At 45.7% G+C, this 18,893-nt stretch overlaps 1 protein-coding gene across 2 annotated transcripts in view; it reads right to left on the bottom strand.

Moving 5' to 3' along the window:
- LOC147737129 (uncharacterized) overlaps positions 1-18,893 on the bottom strand; it is a 205,968-nt gene that overhangs the window by 46,368 nt on the left and 140,707 nt on the right. The window contains exon 4 of one of the 2 annotated variants that reach the window (XM_086965020.1): positions 6,033-6,103. The exons of the other annotated variant lie outside the window; for it this stretch is intronic. The gene's annotated coding sequence lies outside the window, so the exon portion shown is untranslated. The remainder of the gene's footprint in view (positions 1-6,032; positions 6,104-18,893) is intronic. 2 annotated transcript variants of the gene reach the window in all.

Here is an 18,893-nt window from a genome sequence, read left to right as displayed (position 1 = left end):
GAACCGCGCCTGCTTGCAGCACAATCGGCCGCCACAAGTGCACGTGCGCCCCGAGTGAGCTGCAAAAGAACCCCGGGCATGGTGTGTGCCCCGAGTGCGTGAGACGACAGCTGCTGCTCCTCATTGAATTGAATGTTTCTGCGCGTTCCTTTGTCTGCCAGCGTCTGTTTTTAAAATCGCTGTAGTCTATTTGTAATTTGCTTTGTTTTAAAATTACCTGTGCATAGAATTCAAACATAGAATTGGAACTAAAACGGCAATAATTCACCGCTAAGCCCTGACGTCCCTTGCCCATTCTCCATCCCCTAGGCCTTAGCCAATCGGCCGTTAGGAAGATGAGCTAGCGGCGGGGCAAGGTATAAAAGCGGCTGCAGCGCGGGCCATCACTGAGCTGACCTTGTGATACAACCTAAACTGTGACAAAGCGTCACACATCAATAGGACAACCTAAACAGCGACTAAAAAAATTCAAAATGAATATGGAGTAATGAGGCTACTGCCTCGCTATCCAAAAACTCACCACAGTCAGAAGGAATCTGACAGACAAAAACAAGAAACAGACGGGAAGCGGGGAAATGAATTGAATGTTGCCGTGCGTTCCTTTGTCTGCCAGTGTCTGTTTTTAAAATCGCATTAGTCTCTTTGTAATTTGCTTTGTTTTAATATTACCTGTGCATAGAATTCAAACATAGAATTGAAGCTAAAACTGCAATAATTCACTGTTAAGCCCAGACGTCCCTTGCCCGTTCTCCATCCACTAGGCCTTAGCCAACCAGCCGTAAGGAGGAGGAGATAGAGGTGGGGCTAGGTATAAAAGCGGCTGCAGCGCGGGAAGTGGGCAATTGAATTGAATGTTGCTGCACGTTCCTTTGTCTGCCAGCGTCTGCTTTTAAAATCGCATTAGTCTCTTTGTAATTTGCTTTGTTTTAAAATTACCTGTGCATAGAATAAAAACATAGAATTGAAACTAAAAATGCAATAATTCACCGCTAAGCCCTGACGTCCCTTGCCCATGCACCATCCCCTAGGCCTTAGCCAATCGGCCGTAAGGAGGAGGAGCTAGAGGTGGGGCTAGGTATAAAAGCATCTGCAGCGAGGGAAGCGGGCAATCAAATTGTATGTTGCCGCGCGTTCCTTTGTCTGCCAGCGTCTGTTTTTAAAAATGCAGTAGTCTCTTTGTTTTAAAATTACCTGTGCATAGAATTGAAACATAGAATTGAAACTAAAACTGCAATAATTCACCGCTAAGCCATGACATCCCTTGCCCATTCTCCATCCCCTAGGCCTTAGCCAATCGGCTGTAAGGAGGAGGAGCTGGAGGCGGGGCTAGGTATAAAAGCGGCTGCAGCGCGGGAAGCTGGCAATTGAATTGAATGTTGCCGCGCGTTCCTTTGTCTGCCAGCGTCTGTTTTTAAAATCGCATTAGTCTCTTTGTAATTTGCTTTGTGTTAAAATTACGTGTGCTTAGAATTGAAACATAGAATTGAAACTAAAACTACAATAATTCACAGCTAAACCCTGACGTCCCTTGCCAATTCTCTATCCCCTAGGCCTTAGCCAACCGGCCGTAAGGAGGGGGAGCTAGAAGTAGGGCTAGGTATAAAAGCGGCTGCAGCGCGGGAAACGGGCAATTGAATTGAATGTTGCTGCGAGTTCCTTTGTCTGCCAGCGTTTGTTTTTAAAATCGCATTAATCTCTTCGTAATTTGCTTTGTTTTAAAATTACCTGTGCATAGAATTAAAACATAGAATTGAAACTAAAACTGCAATAATTTACTGCTAAGCCCTGGCGTCCCTTGCCCGTTCTCCATCCCCTAGGCCTTAGCCAATCGGCTGTAAGGAGGAGGAGCTAGAAGCGGGGCTAGGTATAAAACGCTGTCATGTTGGGGCAGCGCAGCGGACGCGCGCAGTGGGTGCACCGATGTCACGCCAAAGGCCAGCCCATCACCGGATTATGGTGAAATCACCAACTACTCCTCCAGGAAGCTAAGATCATTCACGCAATCTTGCCCTCCCTAGGACCCTGCTTCATACAGTCGTATACTGGCTAACGGCATCCTTCAAATTCAGCCGGAGCTTGTCTTTCCTCCAACTCCCAGCCCTCATCCCCCATCAATTATTGATCTCACAACAATGAGTCAAACCATCCTCCGCTTTCTTTACCACAACACACGCTCCCTGGTAAAGCACCAACTCGACATCTTCTTGCTGTTTACCTCGGACAAACCTGATGTTCTCCTAATTACCAAAACCTGGTTAACCAAGGATTCCTTGCCCAACATCCTAGCAGCGCTCACCTCGGATTACTACATCCTGTCGGCTAACCGGCCCCCAGGGAAGTGGGGTGGCGGTGTTGCCACCATAATCCACAAAGACCACAAATTTACCACCATTACCTCCCTTATCATTCCGGAGGTTGAGAATATTGTTGTCACAGGGTCATTAGCGCTAGTACTTATTTATCGACCACCTCTGGCAATGCCCACCTTCCCTATCTCCTTAAGTGAGCAAATGGCCACCCTAGTTGTAAATCATGACAAGGTTCTACTCGTTAGAGACTTGAACTACTGGTTCAATGATGCCTCGGGCAGGCCCCCCCGCTGCAGAACTTTCCGAGCTCCTCTCCAACTTGAACCTGGCACAGCATCTACACACTCCTACACACGTAGAGGGACACATTTTGGATAAAATTTGGTCCCACAATCTCTCACTTTCAATGCCCACAGTCACCCCTTGCATTTGGTCGGATCACCACTTAATACAGTTCACAATCACTATCTGTGGTCAGAACAAGCCCTTTACTTCGGCGGGTGGTGTGACAAGGAAGTGGAAGTCCTTTAATAAGCTGAATTTATCAACACCCTAGCCAGCTCTCTACTCACATTCAGCTCTGGTGTCAATCTATGGAAGAGGAGATCTCTGAATGGCTACTGTCAGCATGTAATGTACACGTCCCACTTGCTAAATTCTCCCGCACCCGCCACACAGAAGCCCACAAATGGTTCACTTCCGTCCTCAAAAAACAAAAACTCGGGTTGCGCCAAATAGAGAGGAAATGGAGATTAAGATACTCCACTGAAGACATGGAGCAGTACTCGAAAGCTCGTAGAGAGTATAAAAAAGCCATTTTGGACACTAAAGTGGCCTACTTCTGTACTAGAATACTTAACCCTCACAATAAATCTAAGGAAATCTTTAAGATAGTTAATGATTTGTGCAATGACGAGAGAACCTTGCCCACACAGGCACCTACTCAAGAGCTATGCAACTCCCTGAACAACTTCTTTCTGGACAAAATCTCCGCCATCAAAGTCAGCATGCCTGATACCGCCAGCTTGGAACCTCTGGAAGATATGTCCAGTAACCAATCCACATTAGACTTTTTTCCACCTATTGACCCCGAAATACTATCAGAGCTTATGACCCGTGTTAGATCTGGGTCACCTAACGACAGCTGCCCCCCTCATGTCTTAAAAGACATCTTTTCCGTTATGCCTCACAGTGTACTCCCTTTCCTCCTTAAAGAATGCTATGGTTGTTCCCCTTATTAAAAATCAGGTGCCGACCCTGCAAATCCCTCGAACTACCGTCCTATTTCTCTCTTCCTCTTCTTGGCCAAAATACTGGAAGCCTATGTGGCCAGTTGCCTGTCCAGCTTCATTGAATTACCAGAATACTTAGAGCCAAATCAAGCAAGCTTGCGTCCAGCGCACTCAACGAGGCTGTGATTCTGGCAGTCATGGACACTATCAGAGCAAATGCAGACGGGGGTATCCACCAGGCTCTGGTGCTCCTGGATCTGTCGGCCGCATTCGACACATTCGACCATAACATCCGGCTGAACCGCGTTGAGAAGGCAGGCCTGCGAGGACCCCCACTTAGCTGGATCAAATCCTTCCTCGCTGATCGTGCTCAATCAGTAAGGCTTTCACTGCCCCCAAGCTCACCTCCACGTGTGGAGTCCCACAAGGCTCCTCGCTTTCCCCGCTGCTGTTCAATCTTTATCTCAGGCCCCTGATCCACGCTTTAAAAAATATAAAGTTCACCATTTTCAACTATGCTGACAAACTTCAGCTTGTATTCCCATTGGACTCCGCTGACTCCGCTGCTGAGTTCCAGGCCACCATGCTTCACATCCAGCGCTGAATGGATCCGCATTATTGGCCGGTGGAACTGGGGCCTCCTCCTATTCCCTCCCCCTCGTTGAAAAGTCTAGGGGTTACCATCAATGCAGATCTTTCTCTCAGAGGACAGGTGGGAGCGATGATCTCCTCAAGCTTCCATCAATTACATAAAATCAAGAAAATTGCCCATTTGTTGACTCACTCGCCCTTATGCAGGTGGTGATAGCTTTGGTCATTTCGCGGCTTCACTTCTCGAATTCAATCTACCTCGTCCTGCCAGCTTTTCTATTAAAACGCCTGCAAATAGTTCAAAATCAGGCAGCAAGACTTATTCACAAACAGCCAAAGTGGCTCTCTGCCAGACCCTTGCTGTTGAAACTCCATTGGCTACCGATGGCCCAGCGGGTTGCCTTTAAGACTGGCTGCTTAGCCTTCAAAGCCCTACACGGTAAAAGCCCCAGATTTATTAATAGTATGATCTTAAAGCATGTACCCTTACAAAGTCTCCGATCGGCCCACCTCCACTTGCTCACCACCCCCTCTTTTAAACGGAAACGGCAAGAAGGTTGCTGTTACGCTTACCTCGCCCCAAAATTCTGGAACTCTCTTCCCCTAGCACTTAGGAGTTGTGACAACCTCCTGGGCTTTAGGAAAGCCTTGAAGACCTGGCTGTTCGAGCAGGCCTATGCAAAGTCGCTCCGCTGCGACATTCCTTATGATTAGCGCCATGAAACCTACAGGTGACCGTGCGCTTTAGAAGTTGTTATTAACATAACATAACGTGCATACGCCTACATTCACATAAATCTGTATACGCGAAAATGTATGGGCATGTGTTTGTTTTTAAATAGAAATTATATTGTGTATTACAGAATATAACCAATGGTTGAATATACATAATTGGAAACGTATAATTCAGTTGGCACTTGTGCGTGTACGCACTACAACACGCACACATATATATGTGTATGCACACACACATACAAACATACCAAGGCACACATGGATATACACATTCATTAATGCAAAAATATAATTTTGAGTAAAGTAAAGTATAAAATATACTGAAAAACGAATTAATTTGTGTATTTAAGTGCACACGTCCAACCCCCCTTAGATCACCATCTAAACTGTGATAAATGCCACGGAGAGTCTACAATAAAGAGGGTGCGATAATCAGAATATTAAATATGGAGGTAGTGCCCGGCTGCACTCGGTGTGGTGCGTGGCGCACAGTCTGCGCGTGGCGGGGCCCTGCTAGATCTAGCACGGCGCTGGGCTCGGTACACGGGCCATCGGAGGGCTTGGGGGCGGTCCCTGGGGAAGGCATGAAAGAAATCTGAACAGAAGATTGTGCCTGGAGGTGAGTCCGCGCATGCTATATGAACTACACAAGAATACAGATGACAGGCATGCACGCACTTTTGTTGTTTGTGCATGTGCAGCTGTGTCTGAAGTCCTGCAGTTCCCCGGGCGCACAAGCAGGCATCCACTTTTGTCATTACAGCTGATCGCAGACAAAAGGACAGAAGCGGATGCCTGCTTGTGCCTCGGGGGGACTGACATAAAAAAACAAGCGCGCTGCGCCTCGCGCTGGCAGCAGGGGGAGGGAGAGGGGAGGGGGCTTGCGCCTGCTTTCCTTACGGGAACGAGCACTGACACCATATGTTTGCAATTTAATTACAAACATATGGTGTCAGCGCTCAAGCCCGCAAGGGAATAGCCACACGTGCACGCGTTGCCATTGAAGGCAATGGAACGCGTGCACAGTTGTGGCTTAAAAAGGGGACCAATGGCTAAAGGACTGCTCTTAAGCAGCGCTGCGTAGGCGAGACCTAAAAATGAGAGAGAGAGACAGATTAGAGAAGAAAAAGGAGAAAAGGAAACAGAAGGTAAAAGGAAAGCTTACCTGACGGTTGTTTTGTTTTTGATTGCCCCCCTGAGGGAGGCAACCGCACCGCCTGGTCTGTCCCAGAATACCTTAAAAGGAAGTAGAGACGCTTCAACCAGAGCTTTTTTGCATCAAACATGAATCACACTTCATCCTGTCTTTCAAACAACCGTCCTTAACTTACAAAGCTAAAGGAACACTTTTTATCAGCAAAACCAGTGTAAAGCGCCTTTGGTCTACAGCTAAATAGAATTGTTTTAAAAACCTTTTATTTTATTCTCCTGGTATTTACGACGAAACACACAACTTCCTCCAAATCCAAACCTTGCACTACAATGAACACAGCATGAACCATGATCCCTTGTGAACAAGGTCTTAGTGAATGTACAACGCGCCCACAGGCTGAAAAAGGTCTGCATGAACATACAACGCGCCCGCAGGCTGACAAGGTCTGAGTCAACATAATGTGTGACCACAGGCTGAACAAGGTCTGAGTGAACATACAGCACACCAACAGGCTGAACAAGATCTGAGTCAACATACAGAGCGACCACAGGCTGAACAAGGTCTGAGTGAACATACAGCGCACCAACAGGCCGAAAAAGGTCTGAATCAACATACAGCGTGACCACAGGCTGAACAAGGTCTGAGTCAACATACAGAGCGACCAAAGGCTGAACAAGGTCTGAGTGAACATACAACATCCCACAGGCTGAACAAGGTCTGAGTGAACATAGAGCACACCTACAGGCCGAACATGGTCTGAGTCAACATACAGCGCCACCACAGGCTGAACAAGGTCTGAGTCAACATACAGCGCGACTACAGGCTGAACAAGGTCTGAGTCAACATACTAATTTGCATACAGCCAGGTTCTGAAACTGGGATGGTGCAGTGAGCTAAAAAACGGTGTTGGATCTAGCCCTGATCTCTTGACTGGGTGAGAGTATTCTGTTTAATTCAGAGACTCTGTCCCTCACCACCCCTTGTTGTAAATACTGAGTCAACATACAGCGCGACTACAGGCTGAACAAGGTCTGAGTCAACATACAGCGCGACTACAGGCTGAACAAGGTCTGAGTGAACATACAGCGCACCCACAGGCTGAACAAGGTCTGCGTCAACATACAGCGTGACCACAGGCTGAACAAGGTCTGAGTGAACATACAACATCCCACAGGCTGAACAAGGTTTGAGTGAACATACAGTGAACCCACAGGCTGAACAAGGTCTGAGTGAACATACAGTGAACCCACAGGCTGACCAAGGTCTGAGTGAAGAGACAGGGCACCTGATGCCAGCTTGGGTTATTTAATACACCATACTCACCTGGGCCCATAAACATTCATACATAAGCTGGCCATACCACGCTATGATCAGAAAACAAATTTTCCTCAATTTGAAGGATTTATTTATACCTGTTTCTTATCAATCCTTAGTCTCGATTTCCTCTGGTCAATGGATCAAGTAGTTAGAATAATAGGCATAAAAAAACATTTATCATATTTCTCTAAATAATCACAGACGCAGGAGATTTTTAAAACCTTTATCTATGCAAAATATTTTGTGAGTCAAATACCAATACATGTCAAAACACCAAGATTTAAGAGGACATATTACTTCAAAAGCAAAAATATGACTTAGTAAACTCTCATGACAGTGGCACCTAGGATGGGTGAGAAAAGGAAACAGTACAAGGACATACCACACAGATTTATATTTACCTAGAATAATGCGGTGATCAACCCCTGTCCAAGGGTTGCAAAGTAAGACTCCTCAGCTGAAGGAGCCGAGATCAGGACAGGTACAGGATAGGACAGGTTCCCTCTTCTAAGTGCAACACCAGCGTTACACCCCTCTCTGATGCTACTCTCACGATTCCCCTTCTAAGTGGATCGATTCCTCATCTGCATTCAATGATTCTTCTCCCTCTACCTCACTCGATTCTTCTTCCAGAGTGCTCGATTAGCCCTCTAACCTCAGCGACATCCACTTTTTCTACAGCAAGTTGGGTCAGTGACAGGTCTGTGAGAAGTCGGACATCTAACTAACTAACCTTACCTTAGTTATACCCTTTTCTAGTGTATGTACCACCCCTCAATGTTTCAATATTCGTGTATTCCCCCATTCTGATTGGACAAGAAGATGAGGTGAGGTCACCACACCATACTAATGTAGTCATTCCTTTAAATTCGTGATTCTATGTTCCCTCCCCTTAATTTCATTTTCCCAAGCTTTATACAACCCACATTTAACATTCAAATTATAACATTGTATAAATGTGCGAACCACTTACTTGCCTTCGCCTGCAAGCAGCTCGGAGGTCCCAGCCCTGATTGACCTGACTTCTGGGGTCGGCGGAGCCGTGAGGTAAACAGCGGCGGCTGCACCAGGTTGCATCTACCCTTGGCAGAGCGGGAGCGCCGGGAGATTCCCAGCCCCGCAGGACCACATCCCCCAGCAGCCTCTGGGGTGGCGCGCTCGTGAAGCGCAGATAGCGCCCGGAGGCGCCATGTAAGGACAGTCCGCCCAGGAGCCCCTGGGTGCAAACCACTTACTTGTCTTCGCCTCTTCGCCTGCAAGCAGCTCGGAGGTCTCAGCCCAGATTGACCTGACTTCTGGGGTCGGCGGAGCCGTGAGGTAAACAGCGGCGGCTGCACCAGGTTGCATCTACCGTTAGCAGAGCGGGAGCGCCGGGAGATTCCCAGCCCCGCAGGACCACATCCCCCAGCAGCCTCTGGGGCGGCGCGCTCGTGACGCGCAGAGAACGCCCGGAGGGGCCATTTAAGGACAGTCCGCCCAGGAGCCCCTGGGTGCGAACCACTTACTTGTCTTCGCCTGCAAGCAGCTCGGAGGTCCCAGCCCTGATTGACCTGACTTCTGGGGTCGGCGGAGCCGTGAGGTAAACGGCGGCGGCTGCACCAGGTTGCATCTACCCTTGGCAGAGAGGGAGCGCCGGGAGATTCCCAGCCCCGCAGGACCACATCCCCCAGCAGCCTCTGGGGCGGCGCGCTCGTGACGCGCAGAGGGCGCCCGGAGGCGCCATTTAAGGACAGTCCGCCCTCTCACCCCGCGAGACGAGCGCGGGAGCGCCCGGACTAAGCCCGGGACAAGGGCGGGACAGTCTATGACAGTCCCGGACCAGCCGGTACTGGACTGGGCCAGGGACTCTGCCCAACTCTTCATCTGTGAGTCTCCACCTCTATTAATCACATTTCGTAATATCTGTTCGACTTTGGACATAGCGTTTTCCTTTCTGTTACATTTAAGGGTTATAACTGTGGTAACATAGTGAAATATCTATTGAAAATGTCAAAACCCAAAACACCCCAAACTGTTAATACACTTGACAATTATCTCGTCCAAGTTGTCGCTAAGATAAATAACGATAGGAGATCTTCCCTGGGCCTGAGTTTAACACCCCAAACTCCATCATTAGAAACTTTGCCTCTTGTTACATCTGATCCTAACACTAGTAGCACGGTACTCCATCAGCCATCCCAGGAGAATAACTCTCTGACACAGCTAGTAGCGGTCCTAGCTGAGGTAGATGCTGATGCTATACCAGATGAAGAAATCATTCTACTAGAAGATGAGCCCCCAGTACCGGTTCCAGCCCCTAGAGGTACTAAGGGGGGGGACAAAAATCTGCCAAAGAGGGGCGGGCTCCGATCAGGCAAAAAACGTCCTGACATCTCCCCAGGTAAAAAGAGTAGAGAAGATGAAAGAGATATTACTGAAAGGAAGGCAACGCTGGACGATGATCAATTCAAGAGGCTGGTAAGCGTGCCCTAGAAATTAAAATTAAGAACATAACTAAACCCCTCCTGACCAAAAATGACTACCTAACCGAAGAGGTAATTAGACTAGGGGGGCTCCTGGATAAAGCAACTCAGGAAAAGGAAAATCCCCCTAGACAGGAGATCCTGAGAGTGGAGACGAAAGAAACCCAGACACCCCACAGGCTAGAACCCTTGGTTAACATCCCCCTTATGTCCACGCTGGGTAATGCTCTTGGAGGGGAGGATCCGGGAGGACTGGGTGAAAGCGGGGCTTTTGAAGAGTTGGGGAGAAGGGATAGATCCGAAGAGTGTAATATAGAAAAGGGCCCAGTAGAATTGATCGTCGAGGCCTCGCCACTAGTATTTGTCCTTGCCAATGTCCCTCATCTGGAACCTGGGCACATAGAGAATCCATCTTCTCTGATAAATAAATCACTGCACTGGCTTTCGCGAAATATGGCCTTTTCCCTGGGGGGTATGGATCAACTGGCCCAAGAGGTGGTAAAGGCTAGAAGAGTAGAGTGGATCGGGGGAAGTAACAAAAAATACAGAGGGGACTGTGTGGTATTACACTTCTCCGATCCAGAGGTGTTGCCAAATGTCCTGGCTAATATATATCCCCCACAGCGTAGATCTACAGAGATAGTCCCCCTAACTTTGGACTTCTTTTATGCAAGGAGAGGTAATACATTTAATCCCTCTGTGCTGAGAACGAAATGGAACACGGTGGTACGGAGAGGAAAGCCTTCTGACGCAAAAAGTAGCTGGGGTATGCCCTTGGAGAACAGATTCTCAGCCCTATCAGGCCTAAACGAGTGTGCTTGACTGCATGAGAGGGAGAGTGACTTGATGGATCGCACAGCCAACATTCCATCTGGAGAGGCTGTCATTGTAGAGAGGAGTGTACCTAAATTCATCCCCCTACCTGCCATCAAATCAGTAGAAGGGAGTAAACACTCTCGGGGTAAGGTGGTGCATGGCCCAGCTAGGTACTTAGCCTCTGCTGCCAGCGGTCCCAATGACCGTAGGGCGTGTAGCCCTCCACTTAATTTACAATATCCTCTTTGTAGTCACAATTTGTTGTCACCAGAAGAGAGGGTTGGCTTAGCTAAAGAGGGCCTCCAAATTCTATCATGGAACTTGGCGGGAATCCTGAGCAAAATAGAGTCTTCAGAATGGGGGAGTTCATCCAGCTCCATGATATAATCATGTTACAGGAAACCTGGGCAGTGCTCCCTGTCCATCGGCAAGGGTTTCTACATTTTTTTATTCCTGCAAAAAAGAACCCCAAGGGGTGTCCATCAGCGGGCTAATCATATGGGTACGGCAATCTTTACAATGTACCATAAAAGTAAGGCCAGTGAATAACTGTGACATAATATCAGTTGTGATTACTTGGGGGAATGGTTCTGAGATGGCCCTTTTTAACATTTATGCCAGGGGAGTTCCTGGGGGGAAAGGTTCAGATGTGGTAACAGCACTAGATAACAACATGGAAGTCCTGCCACAGCATACTACAATCATGGTGGGGGGTGATGTGAATACCACATTTGAACCCTTGGGTCCTGAAGATAGTGAACTTTCCCAAGAAGAGGATGCCAAATGGGGAATACCGCAGCTAGACTTACTCCGATAAAGAAGTGGTCTGAGGCAGCCGTTCAATTGAAGAGCATGTGCTTAGCCAGGGGGTTGAGGGCTGCAAACGGACGCACTCCTTCAGACCAACATGGTGCTTCTACTTTTGATAACCTCAGGGCAAGTAGCAGGATTGATTACATCCTTGTAAATGTCAGAGTCTGGAACAGGGTCAGGGACATTAGGGTCACCCCTAGAGTGGAGAGTGACCATAACCCGTTGTGCTTGCTCTTCCAATTAAATCACGGGGTATCAGTGCCAGGTTTGGGTAAGGGCTTCCTGCCCCTGGATCTAATCTCCACTAACAATCTACGCCATATAAAGTGGGCTGCACTGTTAGATAGGCCTGAAAAACTGCAAGATTTAAAAGCGGTGGTGGCAAACGAAGTGAGTGGTTTGCAGGACCGATGCAATGACACCGATTTTTATAAATTAATTGAAGAGGCACATCCCAAATTCTTCTTAAAGATACAGGGGTTATTTTTAAAGGAAGCCAAGCAGAAAAAGGGTGTGTATCCTTTAAAAATGGTAGGATGGTATGATCAAGCCTGCAGAAGGGCGAGACAGAATCTAAGCGTGGTATTAAGAAGTAAAAATAGAGGAGAAGTCCTGAAGGCTAGGGACGAGTACAGAAAAGCCCAGAACAGGGCAAAATGATTGTGGGATGAAAGCCAGTGGCAGGATTTAAAGAATGCTTGTGCAGCTAAACAACAAAAAGAATTTTGGTCAATTATAAAATGGGATAGGGGTGGAATAGCTGAATGCCCAAAAAACAATGTGGCAAATGAATGTTGGGTTGACTTCTTTAAGCCGCAATATTCCTGTACAATGCCCCTGAGTGTCAAATTACCCCGCCCACAGTATTCTACAAAGAGGAAGTATTTACAAAAAACGATGTAAGTGTAGCACTGGACAGGGTGACAAGAGGGAGGGCACCGGGCATTGATGGCATACCGGCCGACGTATTTTTATCGGACCGGGATAATTGGTGCCTGTACTTTTCCTGGCTTGCAAACTCTATAGCACAAGGAGCAGCAATACCGGCCTCGTGGAAAGGCGCAGAGTTCATTCCAGTCTTTAAAAAAGGAGATAAGGCCCTACCATCTAATTATAGACCCATCAGCCTTATCGATTCAGCGCAAAAATTGATGGGTAGAATGATTCAAAATAAAATACAAGACTGGATAGATGAAAACAGAGTTCTCTCGCCATACCAAGCTGGTTTTCGCCCCCTAACCAGCTCAATTGACCAGGTTTTCCACTTCCTAACCCTGTATTGGAAAAATGTCACTATTGCAGATGGCCCATTGTTTGCTGTCTTTGTAGGCTTAAAACAGGCATTTGACCTAGTTCCGCGGCAAAAACTATGGAATGTGCTAGGCGAACTTGGAATTAGCCCTGAACTATTGTCATTACTAGTGCGTATGCGTGAGGGTAACTACGCCAAGATTAGATGGGGGACACAGGGCGAAGTCACTGATCCCTTCCCCATAGAACGTGGGGTGAGACAGGGATGTGTCCTGGCCCCCACCTTATTCTCTCTTTATATCAATGGAGTAGTGGACCATCTTAGAAAATCACCAACTGATGCCCCTATTTTAGATGGGGTGCGGGTCCCGGTACTCATGTTCGCGGATGATACCCTGCTGATATCGCGAACGCCTAGTGGGCTACAAAAGACAATTAACGCTTTTGGGGACTTTTGTAGGATTCGGGGTTTGGAACTAAATACTGCAAAAACCAAGTTCATGAACATGAACCCTGCCAAGTCGTTTAAGGGAGCTATGTATTTTAATGGGGCCGTTCTAGAAGAGGTGGATGCCTTTACATACTTGGGTATTAATTTGCAAGGGAACATGCAGTGGAAATTGCATATTGTTTCCGCGGTTTTAAAGTTCAATCAGCTGTCAGGGGCTATAGCGCTGAAACATAAATCTTCATTGACAAAACCTATCCAACCGGTTATGGAGATTTATAGCATGAAAGTTCTTGGTGCATGTCTTTATGGAGCAGAATTATAGAGGTTTGCCAATATCAATGAGTTGACAGTTGCAGAGAATACATTTCTACGTAGGCTGATTGGCGTTCGGCAGAGCACTCCATCCATCCTCTCCTCTATGATCTAGGGAGGAAAAAAACCGAGGACCAGGCTCGGCTGCGCCCATTATTATTTTGGAGGCGCATAAAGACCACGCCTGAACTGGGCCACTACGCTGCTGCACTCATGGACATTGTCAACTCTGACCGTTCCATACAATCACGTGGTTAAAAGAAATCAGGAAATTATTAAACAAGTTGCATCTTGACCACTTATGGACCATTACTGACCCTGCAGCTTTTCCCTCCAAGGATTTGTTAAAGAAAATGTACTGGGACATGATACTCAGCTCGGTTCTGTCATCTAACCAGCCTTCGGTGTTAACAACCCAGTATTTGGAACATAAATTAGTCCCAACTTGTGAACATTACTGGGACTTGATTACAAAACCGTTGGACAGAAAGCTGTATTTTCAGTTCAGGGTGGGTTGTCTACCACTTAATGCATTTACATTAAAATGGTCCCCTGGTAACGTTAACATCTGTGCTCGTTGCAAGGATTTTGTTGAGGACATTCCACATTTTTTGTTCGCCTGTCCTCTTTATGCGGCTCCAAGGCAAAGATGGTTAAAACCTGTATGTAGAAACTTAGGGACTAGAACATATCAAGAAGCGCTTAGAATTTTAAGAACAAATTGCTCTCCTTGTCTCGCCATTGCACTAGCCAAATATTTGGGCTGGGCATGGATCTTACGCACCCGCACTTTATCTTAATGAATTGTGTTTAAAACTAGTAGAACGTCTGTAGATGACTTTTTTTATCCATTTTGTGTATCAGGTTTCTACTTTTAAATCGGTTGTACACCTTTTAATATGTTTGCGACAGCACTTTTTGTTTAATGTGTATTTTAATTGTTGCAAATTAGAAAAGTATTTATTATGTATAGAGTAGGGCAAAAATGCTTTTATGACAATGCTGTTGAATAAAGCCTTGAAACTTGAAAAAACTTGTTCTGCCAGCAGTTTAAACTACAGAGAGGGGCCACCTGTTGGATTAAACTAGATAATGGCTGTTAGCATACTAATAAATAATACATTTCTCTCCTGGAACTTAAATGGTATGGGGAGCTGTAAAAAACAAATAATGGTCTGTGAATTTCTAAAAAATACTCAAGCCCACGTCCATTTATTACAGGAAACACATCTAGAAGCCGAGTTATGTAATCAAGTTTTCGCGAAACTCAGTTGGGTTCAGGATGTGTTATGTTCCAGGCAAAAAAAGAATAAAAAGGGGGGTAGCCTTAATTGTTCGAGCAAACAAGGGGATTAGGGTCCAGAGTTGGGATACTGACCAGTCTGGAAGATGGTTGGTGGCAGTCCTTTTTTTGGCAGTCTATCCTATACGTGTGCAGTATATTACGGCCCTAATGACGATAATTCCAGCTTCCTTCTGAAGTTACAATTTTGATACAGCACACAGCGCCACTAATATTTGGAGGCGATTTTAATTTAGTTTTTGACAGTCAGTTGGATCGTACCTCTAAAGCTAAGCATAATGCTCCAAGAAACTCTTTTCTGGCTCTTAATAATATCATGAAGGAGTTTAACTTGAAAGATGTATGGAGAGCTAAACATGGAGCTTTAAGGGAATATTCCTTTTACAGCAAAAAGTACAGGCAATATTCCAGAATTGATTATTTTTTGGTAGACCGTGTGCTTATACCAGACATAGTTATCAATCGCATATATCCCAGTAGGTCTCCCTGACCACTCAGTGGTAGAATTAAAGGGTACTTCTAAGGCCAGACCTCTAGATTGCAGATGGACTCTGGATAGAACACTCCTTCTAGATGAGGAAATCATAGTCAGGGTCAAGGATAGTGCAACTGAGTTCTTTTTATTTAATATAGGCACAGCTACAGAACAAATAGTCTGGGAATCATTCAAGACTTATATGAGAGGAATCTTGAGTTCTCAGATGGCCTATAAAAGAAGATCTATCAAGGAAAGGGACTCTAACGACCTTGATTCTATTAAAAAGAAGGAACAACAGTTACAGCTGGCTGTCCTGGAGAATAGAGAAAAAATCCCGAAATTAGAAAAGGAACTTTTAGATTTACAGTCACGATTCAAAGCAAGAGCGGAAAAATTAATCAAGGACAGATGGGAGATCAGTAACCTTAGGAACTTTGAGTATGGAAATGCAGTGCTCTTCTCACCTGGAAAGCAAGATCTGAGAGGAGTAGGAATAACATCAACTCTTTAATCCAGCGAGACACCGGCGTGTTGCTAACGAATGATGAAGAGATCAGGGAAGAAGCAAGAGGTTTTATGAAGGAACTATATCAAGAAAATAGTTGTCTGGGAGTTGAGGATTTGGAGCAGTGGTGGAACTCGAGGGAACTGCCCCAACTGAGCGAGTCTGATAAAATTGTTTTAGCCAGTGATTTCACTGAGGGGGAGATGAGAGCACAAGTGAATAAGATGAGTAGAAGTAAGGCTGCAGGCCCGGTTGGGTTACCGACTGAGGTTTATAAAGACAATCTCGAGGAAATTCTACCTGTATTATTGTCACTCTTTAATAGAATTCTTCGACAGGGAGGTGATATTCCACCTTCATGGTCAGAAGCCACCATCGCCTTGATAGTAAAACCAAACAAAGACCCTAAAAAGATCGAATCCTCTAGACCTATCTCCCTCCTTAATTCTGATCTTAAGATATTTTCTGGATTATTAGCAACTAGACTGGCTAAAGTGATCAAGACCATAATTCACTCAGACCAGAGGGGATTCATACCTGGCCGGCAGCTAAACGAGCTTACATTTCAGGTGATTGGAGCAATAGACGTAGCTGAGGAGAGAGGACTGCCACTTGCCATTGTAGCGATTGATGCTGCAAAAGCATTCGATCAAGTCAACTGGGTCTTTCTATGGGAGACTATGGCAAAGTTTGGGTTCCCATCTTCCTTTATTGAAGGAGTAAAATCACTATATAGGAGCCCCTGTGCCAAGGTTTTGATCAATGGCGGCTTAACCAACTGGTTTAATATCTCCAGAGGAACGAGGCAGGGCTGCCCCCTGTCCCCGCTTCTTTTTGATATATATATTGAGCCCTTTGTCTGCTCCTTGAGACGAGATCCTGTAATCATACCATTTAAATTGGGAGAATTAGAATTAAAGACTGAATTATATGCTGATGATCTTCTACTCTACACTGCCAACCCCGCTGAGGCTATTCCCAGATTATTTAAGCTAGCAGAAGAATTTGGCACAGTGTCAGGATATAAAATAAACAAAGAAAAAACTGACATAATGAGTTGGAATATTCCGACCCCGATACCAGGTGCCAAACAAAAAATCAGATAATTGGGCATATACCTCACCCAGAAATTAGTGGACGTTTCAAAAACTAGTTGGCAGACAGTGGTAAAGGAGATAAGCAAGCTGTTAATCAGATGGGGCAGTTTATCCTTGAATATTTATGGTAGAATTAATTTGATCAAAATGATCATCCTCCCTAAAATCACCTTCTTATTCAACAATATTCCCCTGATCTTTAATCATAAAGACATCAGTAATCTTCAAGGGAAGATCGGGTCCTTTATTTGGGCCACTAAATCCCGTAGGATAGCGTGGAGGAAATTAAGAAGGAGGTTAAAATTGGGGGGTCTGGCTCTCCCTGATTTGCTCTTTTATTGTTATGCTTTTCAATTTAAAAATTTCAGACTCCTCGCCAATAACTTGGACCCTTCCTCGCATGGCCGTCTCTTTCGAGCAATGTTATCAGACAAGCCACAAGGCATTGAATTTTTCCTCTACAATTTGGAGACCAAAAATACTACAAAAAGGTCCGCTTGAAGCTTTTACAGGCGGCACTTAAGAACTGGCAGTCTAAGTGCAAGATTATGGGGATCCCGTACTATAATGTCCAAGCCCCAATATGGGATTCCCCAGGCACCCCAGAATGTTGATTGGCTCTCCCACTGAGGGAGGCAGGCTTTGTGAAATGGGGTGACCTCAGCGATTATTTTCAACTAATGGACTGGGAATCTTTATCAAACTTAACGGGGGGTCCCTCACAAGATTTAAATACTATCAATTGTCTTCTTGGTGGGGGAGGCAGTGCTGGGGGAAAGAGGAGGAGATCCAGATCTTAGACTCAGTCAATAGAGGGATAGGATGGAAAGGGGAAGTCTCATTTTGGTACAACTCATTAGTGGGTGCAAAGGATAGTATAGTCTGAAATTACGAAACTTTGGGATAACTTGTTAATAGACAATATTGATGAGATGTTGAAGGTCTGGACAGACTCATTTATAATCTCACAATAGATCATAAAACCTGCTAATCTCAGAAGGAACCACCTGTTCACTGCATGTAGGGTATACTGGACTCCCGGAAATCTTTCAAAGATTTCAGCGAACTCATATTATTGTCCAAGATGTAAATTCCCTACAGCCGACGATATACATATGTTTGTGGACTGCCCAGAAATTACTAGTTACTTGCGGCAGGTGTGTGGGTTTTTAGAGGAGGTATTATTAACACCAGTTACTTGCAGTTCAAGATTGATCCTCTTCGGCCTGCCACATGGATATAACATCAGAGACAGCACCTCACAGTTTCTATTCTATGTTTTTGTCATTGCAAGGAGGGAGATATGCTGAGAGTGGAAATCTGAGCCCCCCCCCAAGATTTGCCGATTGCCTAAGAAACATCATGGCTATTAGTCAGTCTGATATGTTATGTAGGGAAGAGAGTGCTATTAAGGTCTGGTCTGCGTTGAAAGCATGGTCCGAAAAATATGATTATGCCAGAGGTTTGTGGTCCGGTCCTCTGAGGGAGCATTGGGAGTTGGACAAGGAGACAGCCTAACTCTGGGTGACCTCTGTAGGCCTAGCACTCAATCCAGGGGCGGAATCAAAATTGGTTTGTCCAGTGGCCCTGAGAGATCCCATCTAGAGTTGATACTTTCTGGTGGCATATATGAGGACACAAAAAAAAAGAAAAAAGAAAAAAAAAAAAGACTGGATCTATTAATGACAATAGCCAGAAACAACAAGCCTTTAATTCTCGAGCGTGTTAAATGCAGGGAAATGTCAAAGTCTCAATTAACCTCTAAGACAGTTTATTCCAAAGGCAGCTTTACTTCAGGAAAAATATAATTTACAGCGCTGATACTGCTGCTACTGCTTAATATCTTGATGAAGCAGAGGAAATGTCCAATGGCATTGAAATATAAAAATATCTTAACCTTGCGGGCCACAAGGTTAGCTGGTGGATGATAAAAAAGGGAAGGATGGCCGCTCTGCTCCCTCATGCAGACCAGATGTCGCCAGTGTTAAAAAGTAAACCAGACAGGTAGCTGATTAAACTTCTTCTTTAATCACGGCCTCCACAGTGCCACCAGTATAACAGGACCCTT

The sequence above is a fragment of the Lissotriton vulgaris genome, chromosome 1_1 (genome assembly GCF_964263255.1).
Source record: "Lissotriton vulgaris chromosome 1_1, aLisVul1.2, whole genome shotgun sequence".
Classification (NCBI taxonomy): Eukaryota; Metazoa; Chordata; class Amphibia; order Caudata; family Salamandridae; genus Lissotriton; species Lissotriton vulgaris.
Note: the sequence above shows the minus strand (reverse complement) of the source record. Positions and strands in the feature narration are given on the sequence as shown.